The sequence below is a fragment of the Ranitomeya variabilis genome, chromosome 6 (assembly GCF_051348905.1).
Source record: "Ranitomeya variabilis isolate aRanVar5 chromosome 6, aRanVar5.hap1, whole genome shotgun sequence".
Taxonomy (NCBI): Eukaryota; Metazoa; Chordata; class Amphibia; order Anura; family Dendrobatidae; genus Ranitomeya; species Ranitomeya variabilis.
Window position 1 is genome coordinate 67458381 of NC_135237.1, and position 26861 is coordinate 67485241.

Consider the following 26861-nt stretch of genomic DNA (forward strand, 5'->3'; position numbering starts at 1 on the left):
ACAAACATGTTCTTCATCATAGAGACAGATTGTGTGTGTCTCCCTCTTGTACATCAACCACTCATACGTACACAGCTCCCTCCAGAGATCCTTCCACAGCAGCACAATATATATTAGCGACTCCACCACAGCAGCAGCGTATGTCAGCAACCCTGCCACAGCAGTACAGTGTCAGAGACTGCCGCCACAGCAGCACAGCGTGTCAGGGACCCCCGCCACAGCAGCACAGCGTGTCAGGGACCCCGCCACAGCAGAACAGTATGTCAGGGACCCCCGCCACAGCAGCACAGTGTGTCAGGGACCCCCCACAGCAACACTATGTCAGCGACCTCCACCACAGCAGCACAGTGTGTCGGGGACTCCCCACAGAAACCGTGTCAGCGACATCCACCACAGCAGCACAGTGTGTCATCGACCCCTGCCACAGCAGCATCGAGTGTGTCAGACCCACGCTATACGTATTTAATACGCTACTTACCTCCAGAATACCGGGGAGAGGGGGGAGCTTAGCTGACAGATTACCTGTAAGTGTTACTGATATGTGATATGATTGAGCAATAACTTTTATTTTCATTTCTAAAAACATAACCAGCGTCAGTGAATCATTTTCCTGCCCATCATGAATATTGATGTAACATTTGACGTTCATGCAGTGGCGTTATTCTTCTAAACTAGGTGTATTGATCCGCAGCCAATATACAACAGCCATAGCATATTGTTAAACACGATAGAAAAGTCCTCTGCAATCAATAGTGACTATTATATGCCGGTAACGAGACACTTGACTGTGTTTGTTCGTGTCAATCTTCTTGACAGTTTCATATAAATAAAGCAACGCAGACAATCCGATTAGAAAAATTGTCAATCTCTTTCCCTTCTTACTGTTTGGCAGCTGATAAAAACATAAAAGATGATTTTCTCAGGGAATGGCTGTGAGAGTATTAAAGCAAGCAGCTCCTTCTGATAGCCTAACCTTTGTAAAGGATTGGAAGAGCACACGGTTCAATCCCGCATGCCCATCACTCCTATCCAGGCTTTATGCTACAACTTCTCTCAAGACCAGAACTATTCATTTATATTGCCAAAAATTGTCTTCACCCCAAAATAAACTTGGTACGAGTTAGTGTCCTCAATTGTCAATTGCCTCTGACGAATCTATTACGCTATACTGAGCATTCACACTGCCACTCTATTCAAAGTCCATGGGATTCGCACAGACAGCCGAGTTGGTGGCCAACATTTTTTTTTTAATTTAGGTAAAGCTTTACACGTCCCGATGTAGGAGTAAATGATTAACCCAATAAGATCCCACAAATAGGAGTTATGTACTGAAAACAACCTAACCAATAAGTACTTCTACCATTTTAGTATCATTAATAGTTCATCTTTATTTAATACAAATATACAGCAAACAATCTAGAATAAAAAGATAAGTGCAGAGAATGATATAAATGGCAATTGTGTAACACATTTATGTGCACCTCAAAAAAATGCGCCTAACAAAAAAAACGCGCAAACTGGTTTCATGAATAACCCACATGGAGAAAAACTGTAAATAAATAATGCAATATATGATAATTAGTTACTATACACAGATCACATAAATGATATATTAGCTCCCCCTAATAATATATAAATAAATTCTTCCAAGTGAAAAACAATAAACCAAAGAGATATTGCATGGTAGGTAAGTAATAAAGTGCAAGGTGACTAGATGCAAAACAAATGCTTATGTATGTTTATCAGAAAAGTATATTGCACAATGTTGATAAAGTGCAAGCTCAGTAACACACAAACAAGCACTCTGGTGCCAGCAAACCACTTGGAAATATGACAGGCAGAGAGATCACATTTCAGAAGAAACTGTTCACTACCTAGTTACCACAAAATCCCCTCAGGTGCATGTAGCTGGTTTGCTCCTTCAAAAAGGGTATGAAATGGGATTACTCTGCCTGTCATCGTTCCCACTGGTTTGCTAGCACCACCGTGCCTGTTTGTGTTACCTCATCAGTATTGCAATACTTCATGAAGCACTAGCACTTTGTTATTTTCTGTGATCTCTTTTTGGCGAGGATGCACTTCCATGTACACTGCTTTCATTTCCTATTTATGTATTTGTATTTCGGCACCATGGGAGTTGACCAATAGAAGCTATACTGACCCCTGCAATCCACTCCAGCAGTTTCATCTACAGGCTCCAGAGGACCACACTGGCCACTGATTAGCAGTAGGGTCAGGCCTCCAGACACTGATTACATATTGTAATGTAAGTAATTAAAGTAGTCTCTGTTCAATCGTTAAGTCTGCTATTTGAGAGCCATGGGAGTAAAACAATAAAATAATCTCCACTTCAGCACTGCTGCACCTACAGGTTACACTGAAGCGGAACCAGTGATGTCATTGACCTGACCACTGTGGCTGTTGATTAGCAGCAGAGTAAGGGTATGTGCACACATTGCAGATTTTGCTGCGGATTTTTCCGCAGTGGATTTGTAAAATCCGCAGTGCAAAACCACTGCGGATTTTCACGCGGTTTCTTCTGCGGATTCCTCTGCGGGTTTTCAACTGCACTTTACTATTGGTGCAGGTTGAAAACCGCTGCGGAATCCGCAGAAAGAAGTGACATGCTACTTCTTTTTTTCCGCAGCATGTGCACTGCGGTTTTTGTTTTCCATAGGTTTACATGGTACTGTAAACTTAGGGAAAACTGCTGGGGATCCGCAGCATCAAATCCGCTGCAGATCCGCAGCAAAATCCGTAGCATGCGCACATACACTAAGGAGTTTTGACCCTGATAACAAAAAGCAATATACATAATTAAGTGTATTTGCCGCTGAAATCTCCCAGGGTTGAGCCATGGACCAGCAGCAGTCATGTCACTGACCACCACCTGGTTGACTGCGGAGTTCGTTAATACAGCTGCATTAGAATACAAAGCGGAGTGCAGGTGTGAGTTGAGCTTCTTTTTGTTCTAATTGTTTAACAACTCACACGGGAAAAATAGGTAAAACACTACAAACTGCAACTGACCCAGCCAGTTACTGAACAGACTAAAGATCCTGACCCCACAGTCCTTAGTGGTTCCAACACTGGCTGGAATAGCCCTAACAGACTAAACAATGGCAACATACATAGACCTAATGCGATTTACCTACAGAAGTGAAGGAGTCCTGAGATAGAAAGAGATTCCAGAGTGAGTTAAATAAACCATGAAATACAAATTGAAAAGATAAGGTACGTACTGCTGAACAGTATTACCCCTACTCCCTAACTAGAAATAGAAGATAGATGCAGGGGGAAATGCATAATTAGCAGAGAGATAAACCCTAGCTGGTCTTTCACTTACTGGCATACACAACGGCAGTATGGCTGGACGTCCATATGAAAATATCACCAGAAGGAAATACTAGCAGGGGGAAAGTACACTGCTCAAAAAAATAAAGGGAACACTAAAATACCACATCCTAGATATCACTGAATGAAATATTTCAGTTGTAAATCTTTATTCATTACATAGTGGAATGTGTTGAGAACAATAAAACATAAAAATGATCATTGTAAATCAATATTAATACCCCATGGAGGTCTGGATTTGGAATGATCCTCAAAATCAAATTACAGGCTGGTCCAACTTCAGTGGAAATGGCCCAATACAAGGAAATTATGTTCTGGTATGTGTGTGTGGCCTCTGCATGCCTGTATGACCTCCCTACAACACCTGAGCATGCTCCTGATGAGGCGGCGGATGGTCTCCTGAGGGATCTCCCAGACCTAAACTAAAGCATCCGCCAACTCCTGACAGTCTGTGGTGCAACGTGACGTTGGTGGATGGTGCAAGACATGATGTCCCAGATGTGTTCAATCGGATTCAGGTCTGGGGTACGGGCGGGCCAGTCCATAGCTTCAATGCCTTCATCTTGCAGGAACTGCTGACACACTCCAGCCACATGAAGTCTGGCATTGTCCTGCATTAGGAGGAACCCAGGACCACACCAGCATATGGTCTCACAAGGGGTCTGAGGTGCTCGTCTCGGTACCTAATGGCAGTCAGGCTACCTCTGGCGCGCACATTCCAAAGAAATGCCACCCCACACCATTACTGACCCACTGGCAAACCGGTCATGCTGAAGGATGTTGAAGGCTGCAGATCGCTCTCCACAGCATCTCCAGACTCTGTCAGGTCGGTCACATGTGCTCAGTGTGAACCTGCTTTCATCTGTGAAGAGCACAGGACGCCAGTGGCGAATTTGCCAATCCTGGTGTTCTGTGGCAAATGCCAAGCATCCTGCACGGTGTTGGGCTGTGAGCACAACCCCCATCTGTGGACGTCAGGCACTCAGACCATCCTCATGGAGTCGGTTTCTAACAGTTTGTGCAGACACATGCACATTTGTGGCCTGCTGGAAGTCATTTTGTAGGGCTCTGGCAGTGCTGTTCCTCCTTGCACAAAGGCTGATGTAGCGGTCCTGCTGCTGGGTTGTTGCCCTCCTACCGCCCCTTCCACGTCTCCTGGTGTACTGGCCTGTCTCCTGGTAGCACCTCCAGCCTCTAGACACTACGCTGACCGACAGCAAACCTTCTTGTCATAGCTCGCATTGATGTGCCATCCTGGATGAGCTGCACTACCTGAGCCACTTGTGTGGGTTGTAGAGTCCGTCTCATGCTACCACAGTGTGAAAGCACAACCAACATTCAAATGAAACCAAAACATCAGCCAGAAAGCAATGATACTGAGATGTGGTATGTGGTCCCCACCTGCAGAACCACTCCTTTATTGAGGGTGTCTTGATAATTGCCAATAATTTCCATCTGTTGTCTATTCCATTTGCACAACAGCATGTGAAATTGATTGTCAAACAGTGTTGCTTCCTAAGTGGACAGTTTGATTTCACAGAAGTTTGATTTACTTGGGAGTTATATTCTGTTGTTTAAGTGGTCCCTTTGTTTTTTTGAGCAGTGTATATAAAGCGGCACCCGAAAGGTGATTGGGCAGACAAATGAATAAACACCTGTTAACCTAAAAAAAATAACAGACAATAAAAACCTGGAGCAAATGTGTAACTACTGTGGCTGAGCAGATAGAGAAGCCAAGCACAGGCTCAAGTGTTGGAACCCAGACTCATGACACTTGGCAGATTTAACAACTGAGCAAAAAAAACAACAACCCTTTATTTATTCGTATTGTTCTTTCAAGTTGAGACATCCATCCACCAGTGACACAAATCAATTAATTAATGTTTGTTTATGTCATGAAATATACACAATGACCATTAAATATACACCCTCATATTCACTGAATATCACAACCACATGGGAAAAATTCAGGTGTGGATTTAATGAACAAATTAATGAAGGGGGGTATGCACACAATACAAAATGACAAATGACTAAAATGCAATGTAGGAATAAAAGAAAAAATGTATATAAACTTTGAAAAAAAACATGCAATTAGGGTTGTAATATAAGATCTTGCTTTCGATTCAAGCCATGGGGTGCTCATATTTCTGGTCACCAATGGTGGATTAACTCTTTCTATGCCCTGCACAGAAAAGAATGAGGTTTGACCATGGTGTTACGACGTGCAGTGAAAAGAAACTGTAGAGATATTCCTGCTATTGTCATTGACCGCATCAGAGAGCTATCTTCTGATGCTCGTTTTTAATATGGATCTCGGTGGTCATCCTGGAGTAGAGTTGGAATGAAAATGATTTCCCCAATTATAAACTATTGGTCTGATGGTCTTCTAGGTCATGCAGATACGGTATTTTGGTCTCTTTAGTCTTCATAATGGTATTTTTTGAGGAAGGAAATACTTGATTTTAATGTATTTTCCAATGCCAAAATCGATTTGTAGTCACTCATTTTGGAAATGTTGCAATGCAACATTTCAATTTATTTTGGGGTTTCTTGCAAAATAGTTTCTTCATATTGTATAACAAGTCGTGAGTTTAACTGAAGAGTCTGAGAAAATTCTTTCACACTGATTAACAAATTCATACTATCATCAGACCTAGTAATAGGAACTTGTTTGATCCTTAACCCCTTCATGACCTTGGGATTTTTTGTTTTTCCGTTTTCGTTTTTCACTCCCCTCCTTCACAGAGCCATAACTTTTTTATTTTTCCGTCAATTTGGCCATGTGAGGGCTTATTTTTTGCAGGACGAGTTGTACTTTTGAACGACATCATTGGTTTTACCATGTCGTGTACTAGAAAACGGGAAAAAAATTCCAAGTGCAGTGAAATTGCAAAAAAAGTGCAATCCCACACTTGTTTTTTGCTTGCTTATTTTGCTAGGTTCACTAAATGCTAAAACTGACCTGCCATTATGATTCTCCAGGTCAGTACGAGTTCATAGACACCTCACATGTCTAGGTTATGTTTTACCTAAGTGGTGAAAAAAAATTCCAAACTTTGCAAAAAAAAAAAAAAAAAATTTGCGCCATTTTCCGATACTCGTAGCGTCTCCATTTTTTGTGATCTGGGGTCAGGTGAGGGCTTATTTTTTGCATGCCGAGCTGGCGTTTTTAATTATAGCATTTTGGTGCAGATACGTTCTTTTGATCGCCCGTTATTGCATTTTAATGCAATGTCGCGGAGACCAAAAAAACGTATTTCTGGCGTTTCGATTTTTTTTCTCATTACGCCATTTAGCGATCAGGTTAATGCTTTTTTTTATTGATAGATCGGGCGATTCTGAACGCGGCGATACCAAATATGTGTAGGTTTGATTTTTTTTTTAATTGATTTATTTTGATTGGGGCGAAAGGGGGGTGATTTAAACTTTTATGTTTTTTTTTATTTTTTTCACATTTTTAAAAACTTTTTTTTTTCACTTTTGCCATGCTTCTATAGCCTCCATGGGAGGCTAGAAGCAGGCACAGCCCGATCGGCTCTGCTACATAACAGCGATCATCAGATCGCTGTTATGTAGGAGAATTGCAGGTGTGCTGTGAGCGCCGACCACAGGGTGGCGCTCACAGCCACCGGCGATCAGTAACCATAGAGGTCTCAAGGACCTCTATGGTTACCATTCAGAAGCATCGCCGACCCCCGATCATGTGACGGGGGTCGGCGATGACGTCATATCCAGCCGCCCGGCCGGATGCGGTAGTTAAATGCCGCTGTCTGCGTTTGACAGCGGCATTTAACTAGTTAATAGGCGCGGGCAGATCGCGATTCTGCCCGCGCCTATTGCGGGCACATGTCAGCTGTTCAAAACAGCTGACATGTCCCGGCTTTGATGCGGGCTCACCGCGGAGCCCTGCATCAAAGCAGGGGAGCTGACCTCGGACGGTATAGTACGTCCGAGGTCAGTAAGGGGTTAAAGGGAATCTGTCACCTCATTTTTTTATATTTAAGCTGTGGCCACTGCCTTTAGGGGCTTATCTACAGCATTCTGTAATGCTGTAGATAAGCCCCCGATGTAACCTGAAAGAAAAGAAAAACAAGTAGATTATACTCACCTGGGGGGCGGTGTGGTCCGGTCCGATGGACATCACTGTCCAGGTCCGGCACCTTCCATCTTCATGCGATGACGTCCTCTTCCTTGCTTCCTGTTGCGGCTCCTGCGCAGGCGTCAAAACAAAGTACTGCAGTGCGCAGGCGCCGGAAAAGGTCCAAGAAGCCCAGCACCTGCGCACTGCAGTACTTTGCGCTGCCCTCAAAAGGGCAGATAAAGTACGCGAGAGCCGCGGCAGGAAGCAAGGAAGAGGACGTCATCACATGAAGATGGGAGGCGCCGGACCCGGACAGCGACTCCCATCAGACCCGAACCGACCCTGGGTGATTATAATCTAACTTGTTTTTCTTATCTTTCAGGTTACATCGGGGGCTTATCTACAGCATTGCAGAATGTTGTAGATAAGCCCCTGATGGCGGTGGCCGAAGCTTATATACGAAAAAGTAGGTGACAGATTCCCTTTAAACCATGCGGAACTATTTTATTGTCCAGTATAATATTTGAAATTGGAAAGGTCCCCTGAATTTTTCCATGTGGTTTTGACATCCAATGGACCTCAGGGTTGGTGTATATTTAACCCCTTAGTGACAGAGCTAATTTGATACTTAATGACCGAGCCAATTTTTACAATTCTGACCACTGTCACTTTAAGAGGTTATAACTCTGGAACGCTTTATCGGATCCCGCTGATTCTGAGATTGTTTTTTTGTGACATATTGTACTTCAAGTTAGTGGTAACATTTCTTCGATATTACTTGCGATTATTTATGAAAAAAATGGAAATATGGTGAAAATTTTTAAAATTTTGCAATTTTCAAACTTTGTATTTTTATGCCCTTAAATCAAAGAGATATGTCACAAAAAATAGTTCATAAATAACCTTTCCCACATGTCTACTTAACATCAGCACAATTTTGGAAACAATTTATTTTTTTTGTTAGGGAGTTATAAGGGTTAAAAGTTGACCAGCAATTTCTCATTTTTACAACACCATGTTTTTTTTAGGGACCACATCACCTTTGAAGTCATTTTGAGGGGTCTATATGATAGAAAATAACCAAGTGTGACACCATTCTAAAAACTGCACCCCTCAAGCTGCTCAAAACCACATTCAAGAAGTTTATTAACCCTTTACGTACTTCACAGGAACTGAAACAATGTGGAAGAAAAAAATGAATATTTAACTTTTTTTTGCAAACATTTTACTTCAGAACCATTTTTTTAAATTTTCACAAGTGTAAAAACAGAAATTTAACGACAAATTTTGTTGTGCAATTTTTCCTGAGTACGCCGATACCCCATATGTGGAGGTAAACCACTGTTTGGGCGCACCGCAGAGCTTGGAAGTGAAGGAGCACCGTTTGACTGTTTCAATGCAGAATTGGCTGGAATTGAGATCGGACGCCATGTCGCGTTTGGAGATCCCCTGATGTGCCTAAACAGTGGAAACCCCCCACAAGTGATACCATTTTGGAAACTAGACCCCTTAAGGAACTTATCTAGATGTGTGGTGAGCACTTTGAACCCCCAAGTGCTTCACAGAAGTTTATAACGTAGAGCCGTGAAAATAAAAAATCGCATTTTTTCTACAAAAGTGATCCTTTTGCCCCAAAATTTTTATTTTCACAAGGGTAACAGGAGAAATTAGACCACAAAAGATGTTGTTCAATTTCTCCTGAGTACGTCGATACCCCATATGTGGGGGTAAACCACTGTTTGGGCGCACCGCAGAGCTTGGAAGAGAAGGAGTGTTGTTTTACTTTTTCAATGTAGAATTGGCTGGAATTGAGATCGGACGCCATGTCACGTTTGGAGAGCCGCTGATGTGCCTAAACAGTGGAGACCCCCCACAAATGACACCATTTTGGAAACTAGACCCCTTAAGGAACTTATCTAGATGTGTGGTGAGCACTTTAAACCCCCAGTGTCATGGTTCCCAATGGAAAGGGAACGTAAGAAACATATAAATAACGAACGAGCTCTCGGGTGATGGAAACTCGAGTTGACCGTGAGCTAAATCTACCACACAACTAACAGTAGCCAGGGAGCATACCTACGGCTTCCTAAATGCCACGCGCCAGCCGGAGGACTAACTATGCCTGGTAGAGGAAGAAACAGACCTGGCTTACCTCTAGGGAAATACCCCAAAAGATGATAGCAGCCCCCCACATGTAATAACGGTGAATTAAGAGGAAAAGACATACACAGTATGAAAGTAGATTTAGCAAAGAGAGGTCCACTTACTAGATAGCAGAAGGATACAAAAGAGGACTTCACGGTCAACTGAAAACCCTTTCAAAAACCATCCTGAAATTACTTTAAGACTCCTGTGTCAACTCATGACACAGGAGTGGCAATTTCAGCCCGCAAGAGCTTCCAGCTACAGAGAATTACAAAAACTGCAAACTGGACAAAAGGTACAAAACAAAAGGACAAAGTCCACTTAGCTGATCAGCAGACTAGTAGCAGGAACATGCAACCGAAGGCTCTGGTTACAATGATGACCGGCAAGGAAATGACTGGAGAGCAAGGCTAAATAGGAAACTCCCAAACACTAATGGAAGCAGGTGAACAGAAGCAGCAAAGTGCAAACAAGTCACCAGTACCACCAGGGGAGCCCAAAAAGCGGATACACAACACCCCAGGTGCTTCACAGAAGATTATAACGTAGAGCCGTGAAAATAAAAAAATCGCATTTTTTCTGCAAAAATGATTTTTTGCCTCCAAATTTTTATTTTACCAAGGGTAACAGGAGAAAGTGGACCCCAGAAGTTGTTGTACAATTTGTCTTGAGTACGCTGACACCCCATATGTGGGGGTAAACCACTGTTTGGGTGCATGGCTGAGCTCGGAAGCAAAGGAGCGCCATTTGACTTTTCAATGCAAAATGGACTGGAATTGAGATCGGACGCCATGTCACGTTTGGAGAGCCCCTGATGTGCCTAAACAGTAGAAACCCCCCAAAAGTGACCCCATTTTGGAAACTAGACCCCCCCATGGAATTTATCTAGATGTGTAGTGAGAACTTTGAATGCCCAAGTGCATCACAGAAGTTTATAATGCAGAGTCGTACAAATAAAAAATAATTTTTTTTTAACAATAAAGATTTTTTAGCCCCCAAGTTTTTATTTTCACAAGGGTAACAAGAGAAATTGGACCCCAAAAGTTGTTCTCCAATTTGTCCTGAGTATGCTGGTACCCCATATGTGGGGGTAAACCACTGTTTTGGCACACGGCAGAGCTCGGAAGAGAAGGAGCGCCATTTTGGAATTCAGACTTTGATAGAATTGTCTGTGGGTGTTATGTTGCGTTTGCAGAGCCCCTGATGTACCTAAACAGTAGAAACCCCCACAAGTGACCAAATTTTGGAAACTAGACCCCCTAAGGAACTTATCTAGATATGTGGTGAGAACTTTGAATGCTCAAGTGCTTCACAGAAGTTTATAATGCAGAGTAGCGAAAATAAAAAAATATTTTTTTTTCCCACAAAAAAGATTTTTAGCCCCCAAGTTTTTATTTTCACAAGGGTAACAGGAAAAATTGGACCCCAAAAGTTGTTGTCCAATTTATCCCGAGTACGCTGATGCCCCATATGTGGGGGTAAACCAATGTTTGGGCGCACGGCAAAGCTCAGAAGGGAGGGAGCACCATTTGACTTTTTAGCGCAAAATTGGCTGTCGTGTTTGGAGACCCCCTGATGTACCTAAACAGTGGAAACCCCCAAATTATAACTCCAACCCTAACTCCAACACACCCCTAACCCTAATCTCAACCCGATCCATAATCCTAATCACAACCCTAACGATAATCACAACCCTAACCCCAAAACAGCCCTAATCTCAACCCTAACCATAACCCTAATCAAAACCCTAAATCCAATACACCCCTAACCCTAATCCCAACCCTAACCCTAATCCCAACCCTAATCCCAAACGTAACCCTAATCCCAAACGTAACCTAATCCCAACCCTAATCCTAACCCTAATCCCAACTCTAACCCTAACTTTAGCCCCAACCCTAACTTTAGCCCCAACCCTAACCATAACTTTAGCCCCGTCGTCACAAAAAAAGTTCAATGTAACCTTTTTTTTGTACGTCGCGTCCGCCATTTCCGCGCATGCGTGGCCGTAACTCTACCCCCTCACCCCCAGGACATAGACTGGGCAGCGGATGCGTTGACAAACTGCATCCGCTGCCCACGTTGTGCACAATTTTCACAACGTGCGTCGGTACGTCGGGCCGACGCATTGCGACCGCCCCGTACCGACGCAAGTGTGAAAGAAGCCTAAGGCTACTTTCACACTAGCGTCGTACTCGGCCCATCGCAGTGTGTCGGGCCGACGTACCGACGCTAGCGTTGTAAGCGCCGCACAACGGGTGCAGCGGATGCTGTTTTTTCAACGCATCCGCTGCCCCATTGTGAGGTGCGGGGGCGGAGTTCCGGCCGCGCATGCACGGTCGGAAATGGCGGACACGTCGCACAAAAAAGTTACATGTAGCTTTTTTTGTGCCGACGGTCCGCCAAAGCACGACGCATCCGTCGCACGACGGATGCGACGTGTGGCAATCCGTCGCAATGCGTCGCTAATGCAAGCCAATGGAGAAAAAACGCATCCTGCAAGCACTTTTGCAGGATGCGTTTTTTCTCCAACGACGCATTGCGACGGAAGCCAAAAAACGCTAGTGTGAAAGTAGCCTAACCCTAACACTAGCCCTAACCCTAAATTTAGCCCCAACCCTAACCCTAACCCTAATTTTAGCCCCAACTCGTCTCTCCTGCCGGCCGGCAGATGGCGGGCGCACTGCGCATGCGCCCGCCATGAGGAAAAAGCCGGCCGGCAGGAGGAGACAGAAGAGGACCCAGGGACACCGGGTGAGTATGATAGGGTCCCCGATGCGGTCGCCGGTAAACTGTTAATTACATGTTCTTTGGGGTCTCGGCTACCCCCGGCAGCCGAGACCCCAAAGATCTTCCGGGTGGCGGGCGCACTGCGCATGCGCCCGCCATTTTTCCCAGAAAAATGATGGCGGCGCCCATGGGGAGCCACGAGGAGCATCGGGGGAGATAGGTGAGTATTGGGGGCCATCGGGGACCCTATTTCTCTGTCCTCCGATGTGCGATCACATCGGAGGACAGAGAAATTAAATGGCAAATTGCGGTTTTGTTTTTTTTTGTTGCGACCGCCGGTAAAAGGTTAATTACCGGCGATCGCAAGTCGGGGGTCGGTAAAAACCCCCCGAATCATGTTCTCTGGGGTCTCGGCTACCCTCGGCAACCGAGACCCCAGAGAAAATCCGACTCTGGGGGGCGCTATTCACTTTTTCCACAGCGCCGTTAATTAACGGCGCTGTGGTTTAAGTACCCTTAGCGGCCGCCGTTAAAAGGCGTATCGGCGGTCGTTAAGGGGTTAAGCGTCATGTTTTGTATATGTTTCATGCCATGAAGAAGGATCATAATTGATCCGAAATGTGTAGCATATCTACACTCTGTGTTGCTCATATATTTTGTGGTTTATTAAGTAAAGCCTTCCATTATTTTATGTGGATCGTGGAAGCTGGATGTCTTTTCGTTTTCCTCTCATTACACACAGACCGTGTGATCCGTGCACCTGGTGGTTAGTGAGCTGGACTTTTCTTTACTCCTGGCATGGTCTCTTAGAGCCAATGAGCTTGTTATATTGAATACAGCGGTATCAGCAGAGGAGAGGCCTTTGTAAGAGTCTAATCAACATCATTAGAATAGGACATTTGCTGATCGTGCACACATTCTGACAGGTATGTGTGCACGAAATATCAGTACCACTCACCTCGCAATGTGGAATGGAGTGGTGCCAGACAAACTTTTTAAACAAACCCTTTTTACTCTAAATTTAAATATTCCATTTCAGTTGACAGAAATTGCAGCCATATTGATAACACAGGCCAACAAAAAACAACTTTTTTTATGTTTCTTTGATGAAAATAGGCAAATATTACTAATTTTGGGTCGAGAAACTCAAATATACCCACAGAATTGTTTAATTAGCTCTCGTTTTTTAGATACACGCCATGGAAGTATGTGCTGTAGGTAGCGAGAAGAATTCATTACAAGAGTATAAATTGCACAGTACAGTACACATATTTAGTATCGCCGCGTCCGTAACGACCCAACCTATAAAACTGTCCCACTAGTTAACCCCTTCAGTAAACACCGTAAGAAAAAAAAAAAAAAAACGAGGCAAAAAACAACGCTTTATTACCATACCGCCGAACAAAAAGTGGAATAACACGCGATCAAAAAGATGGATATAAATAACCATGGTACCGCTGAAAACGTCATCTTGTCCCGCAAAAAACAAGCCGCCATACAGCATCATCAGCAAAAAAATAAAAAAGTTATAGTCCTCAGAATAAAGCGATGCCAAAATAATTATTTTTTCTATAAAATAGTTTTTATCGTATAAAAGCGCCAAAACATTAAAAAATGATATAAATGAGGTATCGCTGTAATCGTACTGACCCGACGAATAAAACTGCTTTATCAATTTTACCAAACGCAGAACGGTATAAAGAAATTCATGAATAGCTGGTTTTTGGTTATTCTGCCTCACAAAAATCGGAATAAAAAGTGATAAAAAATGGTCACGTGTCCGAAAATGTTACCAATAAAAACGTCAACTCGTCCCGCAAAAAACAAGACCTCACATGACTCTGTGGACCAAAATGTGGAAAAATTATAGGTCTCAAAATGCCACGTATATAAGTGCCACGTATTTAAGTGCCACGTATAAGTGCCACGTATTTAAGTGCCACGTATAAGCAAAGTAATGATGGTAAGCAGTCTTCACAAGTGGAGTAATTGGTCTTCTTTGGTTGGCAAATGTCACATAACCACACACGTAACAAAAATTGTTAACAATATTTGCACATTTACGAGGCATTTTCAAAGTGTAAATTCTCTCCACAAAATTACTGCAACAAGAGAAAGAGACTTCAATTAGTACAAACTATGCAGACACAATTTATAAAATGGCTGACATTGGTTCAACAGGTCTGTAATCAGGTTTACCAATACACATTTGTTGAAAATTCAAAATTTCCCTATTTTCCTGCATAATAATCTTAAATGACCTGTATCTCAGCAACAAGAGCTAATAATGATTTTTAAGTAACATATTCGTTTTTAGGATGCTAAAATTATTACAAACCAGCTATTTTCATTTCAGAAACATTTTCACTGTTGGCCAGTGTAATCACTGTTGACTGATAAAGTTTGCCATCCATTTCTTAGAACAAAATTGACAACCGGTATGGATCCTTTTCCTATTTAGAAAAAGGACTGTTGCAGCAAAATATTTTAAGGGGTTGTTCATGATGGTATCTTTTATGTATTTGGCAGCTTTCCTAAAAGATTTTCCCACTGCTGTTAAACTCCAGTGAGAAAGTTCAACCTGTTGAAGAGCCTGATAGCCAGTGTTTGATTTTCCTCCACTGCCACCACAGGAGAACTGAAGCATTGCACAGTTCCTATTGAAATTAATGTGTTGTCCCTGAAATAAGTGGAGAGACCAGATACTTCTAAGCAATTTATAGCCATTCTTTTTCTGACAAATATAAAGGAGGGTACTAGAATTTTGCCAAAATAGAAGTTTGGAAAAGTTGCCAAATTTTGGTGCAACGCGAGGCTGCGCTAAAATTTTGCAACTTATAGCTTGTGTTTGGGATGGGGTTGTGGCATCCTCCAATTGTCAAATTCATGACAAGTGGCTGAGTTCCTTACTCCACAAATCTTACTGTCCCAACAGGAGTAACATTAGTGGTGAGGTGCACGCCACTTCTCCGATGGTCCTGTTTCAGTAAGAAGCAAGCACCTCTTAATGAATCAGCAGCGTCTGACTACAACACGCCCCTTCATCAAGACTAGTGTGAATAACACTTCTCTTGATCCATCACCCCCTAATTCTTTGTGCTTTGAGTGAGTGGAAATCCTCTTTAATTAATAAGCAATGACCACATTGGCATATAAAGGATTTGCTCTTATAGTGCCTCTGACAGTCCTTTATGTAACTTTCTATTAGGACTTATAAATTCCTGACACAAGATAAATGTCTCTGCAAATCCAAATGCCTCTTCTGTTTTTACAATGGTAAATGTGTTAATTTTAAGTTTTTCCTCTTACGCTAGTTGTAAATGTGTGGGCAGATATGTGGCCTTTAAGTGATGCCAAGTACATCCTTCTGACAGTCCTCTCTGTCAGCAAGTTCGTTTGCCAAGCGCAGCTCCTGTGCAGACAGAGTGAACCATGGCTATGATCCCTGCATGTGATCAGATTTTTCAAGTTCTCTGCACAATGCCTGGAAGGAGCCTGCATGAAAGCTGGAAGAATAAAGGTGATTGGACCTCATAGAGAGAACACAACAGAGGTCAAAGGAGTCTAAAGAAAGCACTAGGTGAAGTTTTATGTCAGCAACGTGTATGCAGACAAGAACTTTTTCATACTGCACAAAGCTCTGTTGCTTAAATTATGAGCAAAGTGAAAGTTAGCCAAGTATTTTAATGTAAAGAGAAAGTAATATAGCAGAAGTGTATTACCTGACGCCTTTATCGGGTTCATTTATTGCTTATGCCGGTCTGTTTTCATGGACAGACTAAAGCCCATAAATGAAAACTGATGGACTATATACAACTTGATCAGTTCTTTTTCACATGGGTCAACACTAGTGATGTTGCTCGGGTGGTCGCCCGAGTATTTATGAGTACTCGGAGATTTAGTTTTTGTCACACACAGTTGCATGATTTACGGCTGCTAGCCAGCCTGAGTTCATGTGGGGGTTGCCTGGTTGCTAGGGAATCCCCACATGTATTCAAGCTGGCAGCTGTAAATCATGCAGCTGCATCAACAAAAACTAAATCTCCGAGCACTCACAAATACTCTGAGACCACCTGAGCAACGAGTATACTCGCTCATCACTAGTCATCACAAAATGTGTTGGGACAGAACAATCATTAATCCGATTGTTCACTTTCTATATAGCACTTTGTGAATAGCACATCACCTATTTCTATTGGGTCATGTGCTACCGGCAACAATTATCGGGAAAGAAGGTAGCAATAAAATCAGTCACCAATTATCTCCTAATGTTAATGAACCTTAACCATGGAAACTTGTGCAGTTGATTTGGTAATTGCAAATGACATGATGGTCCCACAATAACCATCATGTCTTAAAATATTGCTTTTTAAAATAAATGTTGTAGAGCAATTAACTTTTTTTCTTTTAAAGAGGCTTTTGCTCTCCTAACATTTCTGTTTTAGTAACCGTTATTGCACTGGTTACCCATTCGCTACAGAATACAATACAAACTTATCTCGCTCACACACAAAGCCCTCCACAGTTCTGTAGAACCCTTTCTCTTTTCCCTCATCACGCTATCTATGCTCTCCACTCCAAAACTGATCCAAGACTAACATCATCCACAATCCAAACCTCCCACCTCCATCTTCTAGACTTCTTTTGTGCTGCGCCAGTTTTCTGAAATGCCCTACCACAGATGATCTGCCTAATACCTAGCCCCTCACTTTTTTAAACAAGCTGTAAAAACACATCTCTTTAGACAGGCATATCACCTCATTCCACCAATCTATCTCTCCCCTGTTTTGTCTTTCTAAATTTTACTCAGAACCTGGTCCCTCCTATTCATCCGTGTCCACTTCCTCATTGCACCCAATTGCACATGCTAACTGTACCTAGAGAGATACTGTCTGGTGACCGGATCATGCAGCTGATTTGAAACGCCCAACTAATTATAATTCCTTGGCCATACATGACGAGCACTTTCTAGCTATTGTGTCCCCCCATTTCCTTATGGATTGTAAGCTTTCGAGCAGGACCCTTACTCTTCCTTTAACTGGTGAACTACAGATGCATCTCACAAAATTAGAATATCATCAAAAAGTTAATTTATTTCAGTTCCTCAATACAAAAAATGAAACTCATATATTATATAGAGTCATTACAAACAGAGTGATGTATTTCAAGTGATTATTTCTGTTAATGTTGATGATTATGGCTTACAGCCAATGAAAACCCAAAAGTCATTCTCGGTAAATTAGAATACTTTATAACACCAGCTTGAAAAAATGATTTTAGCATCGAAAATGTTGGCCTACTGAAATGTATGTTCATTCAATTCATTCAATACTTGGTCGGGGCTCCTTTGGCATCAATTACTGCATCAATGCGGCGTGGAATAGAGGCGATCAGCCTGTGGCACTGCTGAGGCATTATGGAAGCCCAGGTTGCTTTGATAGCAACCTTCAGCTCATCTGCAATGTTGGGTCTGGTGTCTCTCATCTTCTTCTTGACTATACTTCTCTATGGGGTTAAGATCAGACGAGTTAGCTGGCCAATCAAGCACATTGATACTGTTGTTTTTAAACCAGGTATTGGTACTTTTGATAGTGTGTGGACAGGTGCCAAGTCCTCCTGGAGAATTACATTTCCATCTCCAAAAAGCTTGTTGGCAGAGGGAAGCATGAAGTGCTGTAAAATTTCCTTGTAGACGGCTGCGCTGACCTTGGTCTTGATAAAACACAGTGGACCTACACCAGCAGATGACATGGCTCCCCAAACCATCACTGATTGTGGAAACTTCACACTAGACCTTGGAAATCAAGGTCCCAGAGTCTGGAGGAAGAGTGGAGAGACAGACAATCCAAGCTGGTGTGAAGTTTCCACAATCAGTGATGGTTTGGTGATGCATGTTATCTGCTGGTGTAGCTCCATCTTGATCAACAGCTCCCAACACAATATAATTTCCTTACAGTCCCCCCCCCCCCACACACAGTAATATACCCCCTGAAATCTCTCTCTCACATTTCTAATCAGCCAATCACATGGCGGCAACTCAGTGCATTTAGGCATGTAGACATGGTCAAGACAATCTCCTGCAGTTCAAACCGAGCATCAGTATGGGGAAGAAAGGTGATTTGAGTGCCTTTGAACGTGGCATGGTTGTTGGTGCCAGAAGGGCTGGTCTGAGTATTTCAGAAACTGCTGATCTACTGGGATTTTCACGCACAACCATCTCTAGGGTTTACAGAGAATGGTCCGAAAAAGAAAAAAAATCCAGTGAGCGGCAGTTCTGTGGGCGGAAATGCCTTGTTGATGCCAGAGGTCAGAGGAGAATGGGCAGACTGGTTCGAGCTGATAGAAAGGCAACAGTGACTCAAATCGCCACCCGTTACAACCAAGGTAGGCCTAAGAGCATCTCTGAACGCACAGTGCGTCGAACTTTGAGGCAGATGGGCTACAGCAGCAGAAGACCACACCGGGTACCACTCCTTTCAGCTAAGAACAGGAAACTGAGGCTACAATTTGTACAAGCTCATCGAAATTGGACAGTAGAAGATTGGAAAAACGTTGCTTGGTCTGATGAGTCTCGATTTCTGCTGCGACATTCGGATGGTAGGGTCAGAATTTGGCGTAAACAACATGAAAGCATGGATCCATCCTGCCTTGTATGGAGCATCTTTGGGATGTGCAGCCGACAAATCTGCGGCAACTGTGTGATGCCATCATGTCAATATGGACCAAAATCTCTGAGGAATGCTTCCAGCACCTTGTTGAATCTATGCCACGAAGAATTGAGGCAGTTCTGAAGGCAAAAGGGGGTCCAACCTGTTACTAGCATGGTGTACCTAATAAAGTGGCCGGTGAGTGTATGTTATAGGTCGCTTACCATTCTGGTGCAGGCTCCGACTCTGAGCCCGCATGTTGTAAGTCACCTGTCTTGTGCCCTATCAGCCACATGTGGAATTGCCATCCACCCACGGCTGTTAACATATGTTAAATTCCACTGTCAATCTCTGAAAGCGGCATTTAGTAGGATCGCGCTGAAGGTGCGTCATTAGCTCCCCCCATCGGTGCCCCTGTCACATGATCGCAAGGCGCCGATGGATTGCCATGACAACCTGGGCTCTTTAGAAGACTCCCATGGTTGTCATTGCCGATCTGCTATGAGCTCCATCCCGTGGCCGCCGTTCTTAGCAGATGAGTATTTCTGCTACACATAGCAGGGCTGAAGCTCTGTTCTGTATTGCACAAGCGATCAGAAGCTCTCTTTTTTTTTTTTTTTTTTTTTTTTTTATACAAACTTTGGATTTTTTTCACCACTTGAATAAAAAAGAACCTATACATGTTTGGTGTCTACGAACTTGAAATGACCTGGAGAGTCATAATGGCAGGTCAGTTTTATCATTCAGTGAACATGGTAAAAAAAAAAAAAAATTGTGGAATTGCACTTTTTTTTTTTTTTGCAATTTAACCGGACTTGGATTTTTTTTAAAAAAGCAAACTCTCACATGGCCATATTCACAGAAAAAGAAAAAAGTTATGGCTCTGGGAAGAAGGGGAGCAAAAATAGAAAACTGAAAATCCCAAGGTCGTGAGGGCTTTAAAGTTTATATTTTTCTGTAAGTTCAGATTCACACATCCATGAAAAGAAACATTCCTTTAGCTCCCTATTGCTCCAGTGCCTCTGTTTGGTGATCTGTTCACCGATCAGAGATTTTGTGTCGTACGTGTCAGTGATTGACTGGAATGGTCAGGTGGCTGAGAGACTGGACGCCATCGCTTCCAAACCTGGAGAGGAACATTAGGACTGTTGGGGATTGTATACATATTTCTTTTGTTTTGTTTCTTGGAACATTTACTACTTAACCCCTTAGTGACAGAGCCAATTTGGTACTTAATGACCGAGCCAATTTTTACAATTCTGACCAGTGTCACTTTAAGAGGTTATAACTCTGGAACGCTTTATCGGATCCCGCTGATTCTGAGATTGTTTTTTCGTGACATGTTGTACTTCAAGTTAGTGGTAACATTTCTTCGATATTACTTGCAATTATTTATGAAAAAAATGGAAATATGGCGAAAATTTTTAAAATTTTGCAATTTTCAAACTTTGTATTTTTATGCCCTTAAATCAGAGAGATAAGTCACAAAAAATAGTTAATAAATAACATTTCTCACATGTCTACTTTACATCAGCACAATTTTGGAAACAAATTTTTTTCTTTGTTAGGGAGTTATAAGGGTTAAAAGTTGACCAGCAATTTCTCATTTTTACAACACCATGTTTTTTTTAGGGACCACATCACCTTTGAAGTGATTTTGAGGGGTCTATATGATAGAAAGTAACCAAGTGTGACACCATTCTAAAAACTGCACCCCTCAAGCTGCTCAAAACCACATTCAAGAAGTTTATTAACCCTTTACGTACTTCACAGGAACTAAAACAATGTGGAAGAAAAAAATGAACATTTAACTTTTTTTTGCAAACATTTTACTTCAGAACCATTTTTTTTAATTTTCACAAGTGTAAAAACAGAAATTTAACCACAAATTTTGTTGTGCAATTTTTCCTGAGTACGCCGATACCCCATATGTGGAGGTAAACCACTGTTTGGGCGCACCGCAGAGCTTGGAAGTGAAGGAGCACCGTTTGACTGTTTCAATGCAGAATTGGCTGGAATTGAGATCGGACGCCATGTCGCGTTTGGAGAGCCCCTAATGTGCCTAAACAGTGGAAACCCCCCACAAGTGACACCATTTTGGAAACTAGACCCCCCAAGGAACTTATCTAGATGTGTGGTGAGCACTTTGAACCCCCAAGTGCTTCACAGAAGTTTATAACGTAGAGCCGTGAAAATAAAAAATCGCATTTGTTTTCACAAAAATGATATTTTCGCCCACAAATTCTTATTTTCACAAGGGTAACAGGAGAAATTAGACCACAAAAGTTGTTGTGCAATTTCTCCTGAGTACGTCGATACCCCATATGTGGAGGTAAACCACTGTTTGGGCGCACCGCAGAGCTTGGAAGTGAAGGAGCACCGTTTGACTTTTTCAATGCAGAATTGGCTGGAATTGAGATCGGATGCCATGTCGCGTTTGGAGAGTCCCTGATGTGCCTAAACAGTAGAGACCCCCCACATATGACACCATTTTGGAAACTAGACCCCTTAAGGAACTTATCTAGATGTGTGGTGAGCACTTTAAACCCCCAGGTGCTTCACAGAAGTTTATAACGTAGAGCCGTGAAAATAAAAAAATCGCATTTTTTCTACAAAAATGATCTTTTTGCCTCCAAATTTTTATTTTACCAAGGGTAACAGGAGAAAATGGACCCCAGAAGTTGTTGTACAATTTGTCTTGAGTACGCCGACACCCCATATGTGGGGGTAAACCACTGTTTGGGCACATGGCTGAGCTCGGAAGCAAAGGAGCGCCATTTGACTTTTCAATGCAAAATTGACTGGAATTGAGATCGGACGCCATGTCGCGTTTGGAGAGCCCCTGATGTGCCTAAACAGTAGAAACCCCCAACAAGTGACCCCATTTTGGAAAATAGACCCCCCAAGGAACTTATCTAGATATGTGGTGAGAACTTTGAATGCCCAAGTGCTTCACAGAAGTTTATAATGCAGAGTAGTGAAAATAAAAAATATTTTTTTTCCCACAAAAAAGATTTTTTAGCCCCCAAATTTTTATTTTCACAAGGGTAACAAGAGAAATTGGACCCCAAAAGTTGTTGTCCAATTTGTCCTGAGTATGCTGGTACCCCATATGTGGGGGTAAACCACTGTTTGGGCGCACGGCAGAGCTCGGAAGGGAAGGAGCGCCATTTTGGAATGCAGACTTTGATAGAATTGTCTGCGGGCGTTATGTTGCGTTTGCAGACCCCTAATGTACCTAAACAGTAGAAACCCCCAACAAGTGACCCCATTTTGGAAAATAGACCCCCCAAGGAACTTATCTAGATATGTGGTGAGAACTTTGAATGCCCAAGTGCTTCACAGAAGTTTATAATGCAGAGTAGTGAAAATATAAAATATTTTTTTTTCCAACAAAAAAGATTTTTAGCCCCCAAGTTTTTATTTTCACAAGGGTAACAGGAGAAATTGGACCCCAAAAGTTGTTGTCCAATTTATCCCGAGTACGCTGATGCCCCATATGTGGGGGTAAACCACTGTTTGGGCGCACGGCAGAGCTCAGAAGGGAGGGAGTACCATTTGACTTTTTTAGCGCAAAATTGGCTGTCGTGTTTGGAGACCCCCTGATGTACCTAAACAGTGGAAACCCCCAAATTATAACTCCAACCCTAACTCCAACACACCCCTAACCCTAATCTCAACCCGATCCATAATCCTAATCACAACCCTAACGATAATCACAACCCTAACCCCAAAACAGCCCTAATCTCAACCCTAACCATAACCCTAATCAAAACCCTAAATCCAACACACCCCTAACCCTAATCCCAACCCTAACCCTAATCCCAAACGTAACACTAATCGCAACCCTATTCCAAACCCTAACCCTAACTTTAGCCCCAACCCTAACTTTAGCCCCAACCCTAACCATAACTTTAGCCCCCGTCGTCACAAAAAAAGTTCAATGTAACCTTTTTTTTGTACGTCGCGTCCGCCATTTCCGCGCATGCGTGGCCGTAACTCTGCCCCCTCCTCCCCAGGACATAGACTGGGCAGCGGATGCGTTGAAAAACTGCATCCGCTGCCCACGTTGTGCACAATTTTCACAACGTGCGTCGGTACGTCGGGCCGACGCATTGCGACCGCCCCATACCGACGCAAGTGTGAAAGAAGCCTAAGGCTACTTTCACACTAGCGTCGTACTCGGCCCATCGCAGTGTGTCGGGCTGACGTACCGACGCTAGCGTTGTAAGCGCCGCACAACGGGTGCAGCGGATGCTGTTTTTTCAACGCATCCGCTGCCCCATTGTGAGGTGCGGGGAGGCGGGGGTGGAGTTCCGGCCATGCATGCGCGGTCGGAAATGGCGGACACGTCACACAAAAAAGTTACATGTAGTTTTCTTTGTGTCGAAGGTCCGCCAAAGCACGACGCATCCGTCGCACGACGGATGCGACATGTGGCAATCCGTCGCTAATGCAAGCCAATGGAGAAAAAACGCATCCTGCAAGCACTTTTGCAGGATGCGTTTTTTCTCCAACGACGCATTGCGACGGAAGCCAAAAAACGCTAGAGTGAAAGTAGCCTAACCCTAGCCCTAACCCTAACACTAAATTTAGCCCCAACCCTAACCCTAACTCTAACCCTAACTCTAACCCTAACTCTAACCCTAACTCTAATTTTAGCCCCAACTCGTCTTCTCCTGCCGGCCGGCAGATGGCGGGCGCACTGCGCATGCGCCCGCCAGGGACACCGGGTGAGTATGTTAGGGTCCCCGAATCCCCCTATTTCTCTGTCCTCTGATGTGTGATCACATCAGAGGACAGAGAAATAACTGATCGCTTTTTTTTTTTTTTTTTTTTTTTGCGGTCGCCGGTAAACTGTTAATTACCGGCGATCGCAAAGCAGGGGTCGGTGCAAACCGACCCCGATCATGTTCTTTGGGGTCTCGGCTACCCCCGGCAGCCGAGACCCCAAAGATCTTCCGGGTGGCGGGCGTACTGCGCGTGCGCCCGCCATTTTTTCCCGGAAAAAAGATGGCGGCGCCCATCGGCAGCCACGAGGAGCACCGGGGGAGGTAGGTAAGTATTGGGGGCCATCGGGGACCACATTTCTCTGTCCTCCGATGTGCGATCACATCGGAGGACAGAGAAATTAAATGGCAAATCGCGTTTTTTTTTTTGTTGCGACCGCCGGTAAACGGTTAATTACCGGCGATCGCAACTCGGGGGTCGGTAAAAACCCCCCGAATCATGTTCTCTGGGGTCTCGGCTACCCTCGGCAACCGAGACCCCAGAGAAAATCCGACTCTGGGGGGCGCTATACACTTTTTCCACAGCGCCATTAATTAACGGCGCTGTGGTTTAAGTACCCTTAGCGGCCGCCGTTAAAAGGCGTATCGGCGGTCGTTAAGGGGTTAAAGACGATTTTTGAAAAGACGATTTTTGAAAAATTCCCGCTTACTTTACAGAAAGGTCTTAAGGTACCTTCACACGAAACGACTTTGTAACGATATCGCTAGCGATCCGTGACGTTGCAGCGTCCTGGCTAGCGATATCGTTTAGTTTTACACGCAGCAGCGATCAGGATCCTGCTGTGATGTCGCTGGTCGCTGAATAAAGTCCAGAACTTTATTTGGTCGTCCGATCGCCGTGTATGGTTGTGTTTGAAAGCAAAAGCAACGATACCAGCGATGTTTTACACTGGTAACCAGGGTAAACATCGGGTTACCAAGCGCAGGGCCGCGCTTAGTAACCCGATGTTTACCCTGGTTACCAGCGTAAAAGTAAAAAAAACAAACAGTACATGCTCACCTGCGCGTCCCCCAGCGTCTGCTTCCTGACACTTACTGAGCGCCGGCCCTAAAGTGAAAGTGAAAGCACAGCGGTGACGTCACCGCTGTGCTGTTAGGGCCGGAGCTCAGTCAGTGTCGGGAAGCAGAGGCTGGGGGACGCGCAGGTGAGCATGTACTGTTTGTTTTTTTTACTTTTACGCTGGTAACCAGGGTAAACATCGGGTTACTAAGCGCGGCCCTGCGCTTAGCAACCCGATGTTTACCCTGGTTACCCGGGGACCTCGGCATCGTTGGTCGCTGGAGAGCGGTCTGTGTGACAGCTCTCCAGCGATCAAACAGCGACGCTGCAGCGATCGGCATCGTTGTCGCTATCGCTGCAGCGTCGCTTCATGTGAAGGTACCTTTACACTTGTACATAGTATTTATGGTACTATTTTGTACACTGTATTGTATTTTCTGCATCTCAGGTAAGCTGCTAATCCTACAGCGGCAATAGTTCACATAAAGACAAGGCACCTGTTTGTTCTCCTCTGTGTGATTGAATTTCAAGGTTTCTCTCTGGAATCCCAGATGGGACCTTCACACAGGAGACATAGTAAATGATTTGCTAACCTCTTACCAGTGCCCCCTCTGATTGGCTTTATTACATGTCAATCATCTGAACCAGCGTGCTCCTACACGTAGCGTGGCAGTAGTAGGAGACACCACGTGAATAATGAATAGACTCTTGAAACACCTGTTATTCTTGTATCATAAATGCTCATCTGACTCGGCAGCGCCTTCCTAATACGCTACTTTAAACAGTGACTATTAAAGTGGTTGTGTTCCTTCTGCAAGCACAGGTAAGGTGGAAGCTCTGTCTGCCCAGCAGACATTAAAGAGATAGGTCACGTGCACACATTGAGTATTTGGTCAGTAGTTTTCGTCAATACTTGTAAGGCAAAACCAGGAGTGGGTGATAAATACAGAAGTGGTGACGTGTTTCTATTATACTTTTCCTCTGATTGTTCCTCTCCTGATTTTTTGCTTATAAATACTGAGGTAAAATACTGAATGTGGCCTTAGGCTGCCGTCACACTAGCAGTATTTGGTCATTATTTTACATCAGTATTTGTAAACCAAAACCAGGAGTGGAACAAATAGAGGAAAAGTATAATAGAAACATATGCACCACTTCTGTATTTATCACCCACTCCTGGTCTTGGCTTACAAATACTGATGTAAAATGCTGACCAAATACTGCGAGTGTGACGGCAGCCTTAAAGTGCGGAAGTAAAGTAGATTTGTGTTAAAATTCTATTTATTGCTGTCAGTAATTATCATATGTCTGCAGAGTAATTGTACAGTATAGAGCTTTTCATGTCTGTACGGGAAATATATATGTGTACTCCATGCATGGAGGATAGGACCATACCAGTTTATGTCGGGATATTAGGAAAGTGCATATTATTCATAACCATAACACACTCCTGTTTCTTAAATCAAACCGTGCTACATGCTACAGAAGTAAGCAACAGCAAGGCAGAACATAGATGCCACGTACATTCCTTATGCCATGACCATGTTTGTATTGTACAACTGGAAGGTATGCGATGGATGTTAAGATGCAACTATTAGATTGGGGCTACACGGCGACTTTTTCTATAACACTTGTCGTGTGATGCAACATTTCGGACACAGTTGACCTTCCTACAACTAGCTTGTCACATCTCTCTGGGGTCGCAATGTGATTTCTTTGATTTGCATTGCAATGTAACAATGACACCTAGCAAACTTTGAACAGGTATTATAGTCAAAGTAGCTGCGTAACCCTAGCATTACTTTACTCTTTCCTTTCACAGAATATTGATTTTAAAGGGTGGACCACCTCTGAATTTTTTTTCCCAAAAATTCGGTGAAAATGTTAAGTTAAAGCACCATTCCAGCATTTATTTTTTCAGAGCTGGAGTCATGCCACTTATGTAGGTTCCCTGTCCCCAATAATATACTTGGCAGCCGCTGTCTTCTGCTCTTCCTGGCACTGCTCCGGTCCTGATCAGCTATCTTGTTACCGTTCCTTCAGTCTGAGGTTGTGGTCCCAAGCTCTCACTGTAAGTCTATGAGAGCCTTGCTCTGGCCTCTTTCTGGCTGTCA

The 26861-nt window shown here is 43.5% G+C and overlaps 2 protein-coding genes across 7 annotated transcripts in view; both read left to right on the plus strand.

Annotated features, from left to right (window-relative positions):
- LOC143781788 (protein NYNRIN-like) overlaps nt 1–26861 on the plus strand; it is a 1337202-nt gene that overhangs the window by 866409 nt on the left and 443932 nt on the right. The window lies entirely within an intron of this gene.
- The window catches only part of CNPY1 (canopy FGF signaling regulator 1), a 211907-nt gene that overhangs the window by 38096 nt on the left and 146950 nt on the right, over nt 1–26861 (plus strand). The window contains exon 1 of one of the 6 annotated variants that reach the window (XM_077268615.1): nt 25407–25570. The exons of the other annotated variants lie outside the window; for them this stretch is intronic. The gene's annotated coding sequence lies outside the window, so the exon portion shown is untranslated. Of the gene's footprint in view, nt 1–25406; nt 25571–26861 lie in introns of those variants that run through there. 6 annotated transcript variants of the gene reach the window in all.